A 7,694-nucleotide genomic window follows, 5' to 3' on the forward strand; every position below is an offset into this window, starting at 1 on the left:
TGTGGTCAACCGGAACCGGAAGTACTTGCTGGCGCCAAGCGCGATCCCCCAACATCTTCTCCAAGTACCCGCAAAATTTCTCAGGAAGAACTCTTCGGGTTGTCTCTCTGGGCGTGAGTGAAACGATTGATCTATTAACAGAGCCTTTATTGAGCTTTACTAAGATTAAATTAGACTTTTCGGAACTTTCTGGGGACATATTTATCGAGATCAGGGGGCCGAGAGAGCACCAAAGATATTACCAACTTGAGAAAACCTTAGATTTTTTTAATTCTAAAGTTCTATTTTTATTTCTATGGCTCCTGCTTACGATTGTTAATTTATGTATTGATTGATTTTTAAAGATATTTTCAGTGGATTCATTAAAAATAAACGGAGCCCGAAACTCTTAATTATGACGTGTACAATCGTGGACGATATGAACGATCTCAGGCGAGCGCGTGGCTTAGAGTGCCTGCCACGGTATCTATCAGAAGGAAGCTCAGCCATTATCGAGGCTTTGGCGGCTGCATTTTTGTCGTCACGCCCCAGCTTGATCAGCGGTCGCTGGGTTTATGCTGAGTTTCTCGAATCTAGAGATGTTCCGCGACTAAAATATAAATAAAGCGTGGTTGAATCCTACGGACTGCCAGGTTGAGCTATCAGTGTTTTGGCGTTCGTTAAAATGTTCGTGGGGTAAAACAAATAAGCTGTTTTTAGTCGATTTAAACCAGCACTACTATACTATCAATGTTGACTCAGCAATTGCTTGTAATGCCGACTAAGAGCGGAGCAACGACGAAAATTGAACAGTCACTGAAATGCCGCTCGTTCACACAATAACCTCGATCATAACTCAGCTTCCTTTTGTTGATAGCACTGGAGGTTTCGAAGCAACGTACTCGCCTTTTTTCTTTTTTTTTTATTTATTTATATTGTCCGCGACGGTACTTATTGCAAGAATGCTTGATTAGGAAGAATATTATCGGATGTCAGCAAGTAAAGCTGGACGAGTGGAGGTTCTGATTCAGCTGCGCCATATATATTTCTAAAACTTTGAGGTCTAGTGCCATATATATATATATATATATATAGTTTGCACGAAGTGTCGAACTACTAACTGGCAACGCGCAAACATACTCAGAAGCTTGAAACTAAAGAAAAAGTTCGCGTGAGCTAGTTTCGTACTGTCACTGCAGTGGTTTAGATATCAAGCTACTATGTTCTTTATCATTTCAAACAAGTTCAAGTTCAAGTTAAAATTTATTACTTTCAGAGACATAGCGAGGGATGTAATTCATGAGGGGATGGAGGGGGGGGGGGGGGGGGGGGTCACACGACATTTTGAATGCCCTGAATACATAGCAATATATATATCTATAATAAAATCACTTGTAAAAAGAAAAACAGGATTCGCACGAACTAACAACCCAAGTAGACAATAGTAGAACTGACGGGGGATATACAAAAAGAAAATGTATGAAGTTTGTGATAGATTGGAACAGGTAATAACATACAAAACAAAGCATTCAAATTATAAGAAAGCCTACATTTACAAAAGCAAGTATCACTATTCTAGAAGCACATTTTCCATACGCCCATGGCCCTGCCAAGGAATCTCATCTTTCTGCAAACCTATTGTACTAGGGCCTCGCTTATTTAATAAAACAAAATAAGCCCTGACTTTGTGTCACGTTACGCCGGGTTTCTCAGTATAATCGAGGCAAGGTATGCATTTTTAAGTAAGATTTGTGCACGCACCAATGCCGCTTTATCGACAGGCATATCCAGTACGCAAGCCCCCGTCGTCCAACCAGACATGGAGATGGAGCGGCTACACCTTCGACGTTGTCAACATTCTCGCAGATTCCCTCAATTTCACGTGAGTCCTTACCGCGCAGCCTGCGAGCGACCTTCATGTTTCGTTCTAAGTTCGTGCCAAACGTCTACCTCTCTCCTTCAACTTATTTCGTAGGTATAAAAAAATTACGCCTGAAAAAAAACACGCAGTAGTACAGTGTGCAATGGTGTTGAAATATATTTCAGAGCACGAAGTGGCGTGTGCATGTGGCACATGTACACGTGCCACATCTGTACATGTGAACATATGTACACATGTGGCAGGTGTGTACATATGTACAAACGTGCCACATGTCTGTGAACACTCTTAGTGCGAACTTGCCATTTTTTTTCGCGGTCTACTTCCTAAGGGTATTGGCAGACTCTACATTTTACGACTCGCATTAGTGCCATAAATGAGGACTTCGCTCCACAGTACTAGTTTTGATGACAGCCTCTCGATTTCAATAAGAGAAAAGCAGAGGAAACAGACGATCGCTTGCTTCTGTTAACAATGTCGCGCAGTGTACCTGGTAGTGTATACCTTTTATAGTATATGTGATAGTTATTATTTGGAGGCAAGCATAGGATTGCCCGCTGCTTGTGCGTATTATCATTCTCAGGTACATCGCACGTGACCCGCTGCACCACTACTACTTTGCTCGGCTCGACGATGGCACTCCGGTTGGAGTCATCGGGGACGTAGCTCGAAAGGTGAATCAACAAGTTTTGAAAAAGATTTGATGGCAATACCAGGTGACCTGGTAGAACGTGCGTATACTGTATGAAGGATAATGAAATGAAATATCACCGTCGTTTCGTATTTCGCTTAGTGCAAATTTGAGTATGTTGATATTTTGAAAAAAAAAAAAACATGTTTTTTATTACCGAATTGGGACACATTTATATATCTACATAAGGTGGTCGCTCTAAAACGTCGCTGGAAGATGGTTAGGTCTTGTGTCTTGTCAGAGCATCGAACGGGTGTAATGAAGACAGCTGTGGAGGCAGTAAAAAAGGTGTTTGGTTTTGACCCAGAAGCGATTGGCGATGCTTAGTTAAGACTACATTCACTTCGTCATATAAGCGTTTCTGTTCATGACTAGTGACGCCTTATCATACACAACAAACTATTTGCCGTTCGAACACGTTCACCATGAAGTGCTGTCCATAGACCGACGCTGCGAACGGCGGCCCCTCCCAGGTGGCTGACATGGCGGTGGGCGACCTGTCTTGGACCCCGGAACGGGACCGTGTGGTGGACTTCAGCAGGTTCATCCTCGACGACGCCGTCACCTTCGTGTACTGGAGGGGCACCCGACCTCCAGGGCTCTGGACCGTCTTCGCGCCCTTCCCACCAGCGGTCTCGGAATATTCCACTCCTTTGTGCCCTTGCACGCTGATTAGGGGTCACTTCCCTTTCCGACGAGGATAGTCCGCACAACAAGGACTATCCTCTTGGCTTTCTCTTGTCCGAACACCGACGAAAGAACGCCAACGGGCAGACAGTCCGCACAACTATCTGCCCGTTCACACACTTGCGACTACGACGAGAGGAAAAAAACACTGGCGCCATCTATTGAATAGCTGTGGAACACTTGGAATGTTAGTATAGTATCCATCATTTCGCGCATCCTTGTTTATTTTCTTGCTTGTAAAACTTTTGACAATGTTATAAACGACAATTTCTTATATATAATGTGAACATTTGACCTCGCAAATACTGCAAAACTTTCGTCTTAGTAAAATGCATTTACCGGGTCACCTCTTCGATGCCGCCAGCGTTCCAGTGTATTCTTTCGTTGTAAGATATCAGAAGAACTCGGTCGTAAGCAAACGCAAGTGTGAACGGGCCTTTAGGGTGGTGCCAACCTCTTCTCTGTCACAAAAACTCTCAGCAGGGAAACGGGGAAAAAAATGCGCAGACATAATTGCAGTGGAGTACTATGTCCTCTTCCACGTGATTCAGGAACTTAGGGTAAAGCAGAGAAACAAGATCGCGTCATAAAGTTTCGTGATGGGGCACCGACGGACGCGTTCACGCAGATTAAGACAATCAATTCGTGGCCGATCCTTCTTGATTTCTTCAGCACTTAGATGTTTGTAATTAAATGAAGAAGACCCCTTTGTGCGAATAATATTCGTTACTACACCTTGAAATTACTTTGCAGGAGTTACATGTCTACTCATACATATAAGCTGTAGTTTTGCCGTGGCCGGCTAGTACGCAGTCTTTTGCTTTTGTGGCGATTTTTACCGTTTTTCCATGGCGGGTCGCAGGTGTGGGCCTGCACCCTGGGTTCCGTGGTGCTGGTGGTGTGCCTGCTGTTTGTCATCTACCTCCTCCGGGTGTGGCTCCTAGAACTGCAGGAGAAGCCGACTCGATCGAGACAGGAACGACTCTTCAACTTGGGCACCATGGCCGTCCAATCGCTGCTCAAACAGGGTCAGAACCCTGAGACGTTTTCTTTTCAAATTTCACGGCGCCTTCACGGCGCCAGGAACGCGTCTTTAATTGGTATATTGAGCGTCCTTAAGATCGCACGCATTGAAAGCAGGGACTCGAACCGTAACCGTAACCCAAACCAAAAACCGTCTATGGCCTGTTGCAGGTTAAAGGCCGGTTCACACATGCAGCAAAGCGCTAATGTAGCGCTTCGCACGTGTCGTCTGCTACTTATTAGCGAGTTTTAGTAGACCGTGTTTCCCGCTCCGCTGAGCCCCTCCGCTACAGGGGTATTCACACGAGGGAGAAATCCCGGGGATTTCTCCCCGGCACGCGCGCATCACGAGACGAAAACGCGAGGCTTTTGCACATCGCAAAGCCTGATGTTTTCGTCGTGCGATGCGCGTGCCGGAGAGGAAGCCCCAGGATTTCTCCCTCGTGTGAATACCCCTTACCCGGAACTCTACAGCCAAGGCCATCGGCGCGCAGGCGCAGTGGCGGTTTCTTCGTAGCGGAAGGCTAGCGGAGCGGGAAACACGGTTTACTAAAACTCCCTATTGTCTGCCATGAACAACAGTATTGACGGTGCGACACAAAGCTGGTGAACGCTCCCGTCAGCACGCGCTTAGCGCGAGGTCAGCGCTACGCTTGTAGCGCTCCGCTACATGTGTGAACAGGCCTTAAAGGGCATAGGAGCGAAATTGTTTGGTTAACCTTAATTGAAACGAAACTGATATTAGAGAGTTTTTTGGGGAACCGTTCTTGCACAACCGTCGTCTCATCGAGACCACCGAGATTTTGTTCTCACGGTGTTCGAGCACAAAGCACCGGCCAAGCGCTCGTCGGTGGCTTGCTATGCCCACGCTATCAGGCGGGGGGAGATTGGTGACAGAACGGCAGTGTTGTAGGCGTTATCGTTACTTGCAAATAAAGGGAACGCGTTACCGATTTACGTTACCTCAAAATAAATGGAACGCGTTACCGTTACTTTTTTAAAATTATGATTTAACTTGTTTTACTGTTTTACTGTTTTGACGGTATAGGTATGCATAAAATCATATTTCAAGAAACATTCCGTTCCTGCAGATTGAACATAATTACTTTACCTCTTTTTTACCTAAATACTCACGAGAACATACGCAAAGAAAAACGCAATAAACTCAGGAGTTCACATGGCTTGACGCCTAAAAGCACGGAAGAAATCGTAGTGTAATTTCTTTAAGACTTGGAAAGAAGAAGCAACGAGTAACATAGCTCCATTACACGTTACCCGAAATAGTAACTTATAAATACGTTACCTGTTACTGCTTCGAAAAAGTATTAAGTACGTTACTACGCAAGAGAAAAAGTAACGCGTTACAGCCAAAGACTGCAGAACGGACAAAGCGTCACCGCTCGTCATGCCTCGTGGTCATAAGGGTAGGAAAAATATCATTCCTTGACTCGAAGACGCTCTGTGTATTTAATCAATTAATAAATACACTTCAGCAGATCAACAGTCTGCTGATCCCGCCGGCAGTGCGGAACCCGGCTCGAGGTAATCGTAGGCCTCGCGGGACTTGTACGCCTGCACCGTGTCGGCCGTCAACTGGCTTGACGAAAAAACTAAATAAACGACGACGTGAGCCATCGACGTCGGTGGCAGCAACTTCATATCGGAACTCCAGCAGTCCTTGTTCACGGCCTACGGTTCGTCTTAGGCAACGCTGCGTCCACGCACAGTTTCTCGGTACCGCTGCCGCTCAGGCTCGGGTAGCGACCTCAAATAATAGGACATAACATACGACATACGTTAAAAAAATACGACGCAGAAATAAAGCTAGAAGCGTCTCTACAACGTCAACAACGAGCGCACGCCACACAACGCAATGGCGAAAACACGGAGAGCCCGGCCGCTTTTGCCCACATAGCTTCTGCGCATGCGCGGCCTTCCAGCCGTGTTGGTAAACAGAGCCCCGCCGCGTGTCGGTCTATAAATTGAAATAAGAGGTGTGCCGGTTTAATCGGCAACTCAGCTTCTGTGGACATGCAATTGATACAATGGGTCCTGTTTGCGTCGGTTGTGTTCCAGGCTCGTTTCGTTTAGACCAGGAGTGTCTAAGCTTTTAGCTAACTGGCCGGATTAGGTATCTGTTCCATTCTGGAGGGCCGGGAAGGAAAAAATGTTAATTATAAACGAGGAAAAACTAAATTAATAAACTAAGGATTTGAACACAAATATTAATGATAGTATATTGTAAAAAAAAAATTGAATGAATTCATATCTTGCAATCTGAAATTTAATATTTTAGTATTTAGATAATTATAACGTTACCCAACAATTGTAACTGCGAAAACTCACCAGACATAAGGAGCGCAGAATAACTTTGGCACATTCGCGCAGTTCAAAAGTCTAATGACATTGATAAAACTAATGCTGGCACAATGTACGTGAGAACGCAAAAAGCATTTCAACATGAACAGACATGAAGCCGGGGACTAAGAATGGTGATGAGAATGTTCAGGCATGGCGAGAGAACCCTCTTACGATGGATTTTCACTTGTTCTTTCTGGTACCCTTTGCGCATTTGAAGCATGTCACGGCTTCAATGGAAGGACCGCGGTCAGCCACGGGTCGGTCGGAAAACTTCCGCGGGCTGGATCTGGCCCACGGGCCGGGGTTTAAAGTACCCATGTTTAAATTATGCCACTTCTACACTAACAATATGGGAACGAAAATAGTAGGACATTCTTAGGTGCAACAAACTGTTCATGAGATTGTTCACAAGAGCGGTCGCACCACAAAAAAAGCGGATATGGTTTCTTTGTTTTTTTGTTGTTGTTTCTTGTTTTGAAGGACGGTGTTTTTAGAGTTTTGTATTGTGTGTAGCCTGTCCTTCCGTAAAAGAACAAAAACACAAACATTGAAAATAAGTCATAAATGCAAGATCCTAACAAAACTATTTGAGACTTGTCAACCGAACTAACTGATCTTGAGACTTCGGCTAACCGACCCATTTTCAAATTCTTGTAACTGCGAGTCGACCCGATTGATTTGGCCTCGCCGACTCATTGTGTAACATCAAGGTTGCCTTGATATAATTTAATAGGAATTAAGTATTTAGACATCAATAAAACAAATCCTTTAGAGAAGAATGATTGTCTAAAGCTAAAGTCGCTCCATTCTTCGTACGTCGAGCAACATTATTCAACATAAATTTTGAAACTTTTCCAAATCGAAAAAAAAAAAACGATTTTGAGAAACGCTGAACCGGTAACCTAAATATAAAAACCGGAATTTCGAAAAGACTGAAACGAACCCGGTTTCAAAAATATAATAACGGTAACCGCAACCGTAACCGAACCTTTATTATTTTCGGTTTGGGTCCCTGATTGAAAATGGTCCCGAAGTGGAAACAAATGACGTCACGGGAGCCTACGTGTCACGCTG

Source organism: Ixodes scapularis, unplaced genomic scaffold, assembly GCF_016920785.2.
Source record: "Ixodes scapularis isolate PalLabHiFi unplaced genomic scaffold, ASM1692078v2 PGA_scaffold6__148_contigs__length_123643588, whole genome shotgun sequence".
Taxonomy (NCBI): Eukaryota; Metazoa; Arthropoda; class Arachnida; order Ixodida; family Ixodidae; genus Ixodes; species Ixodes scapularis.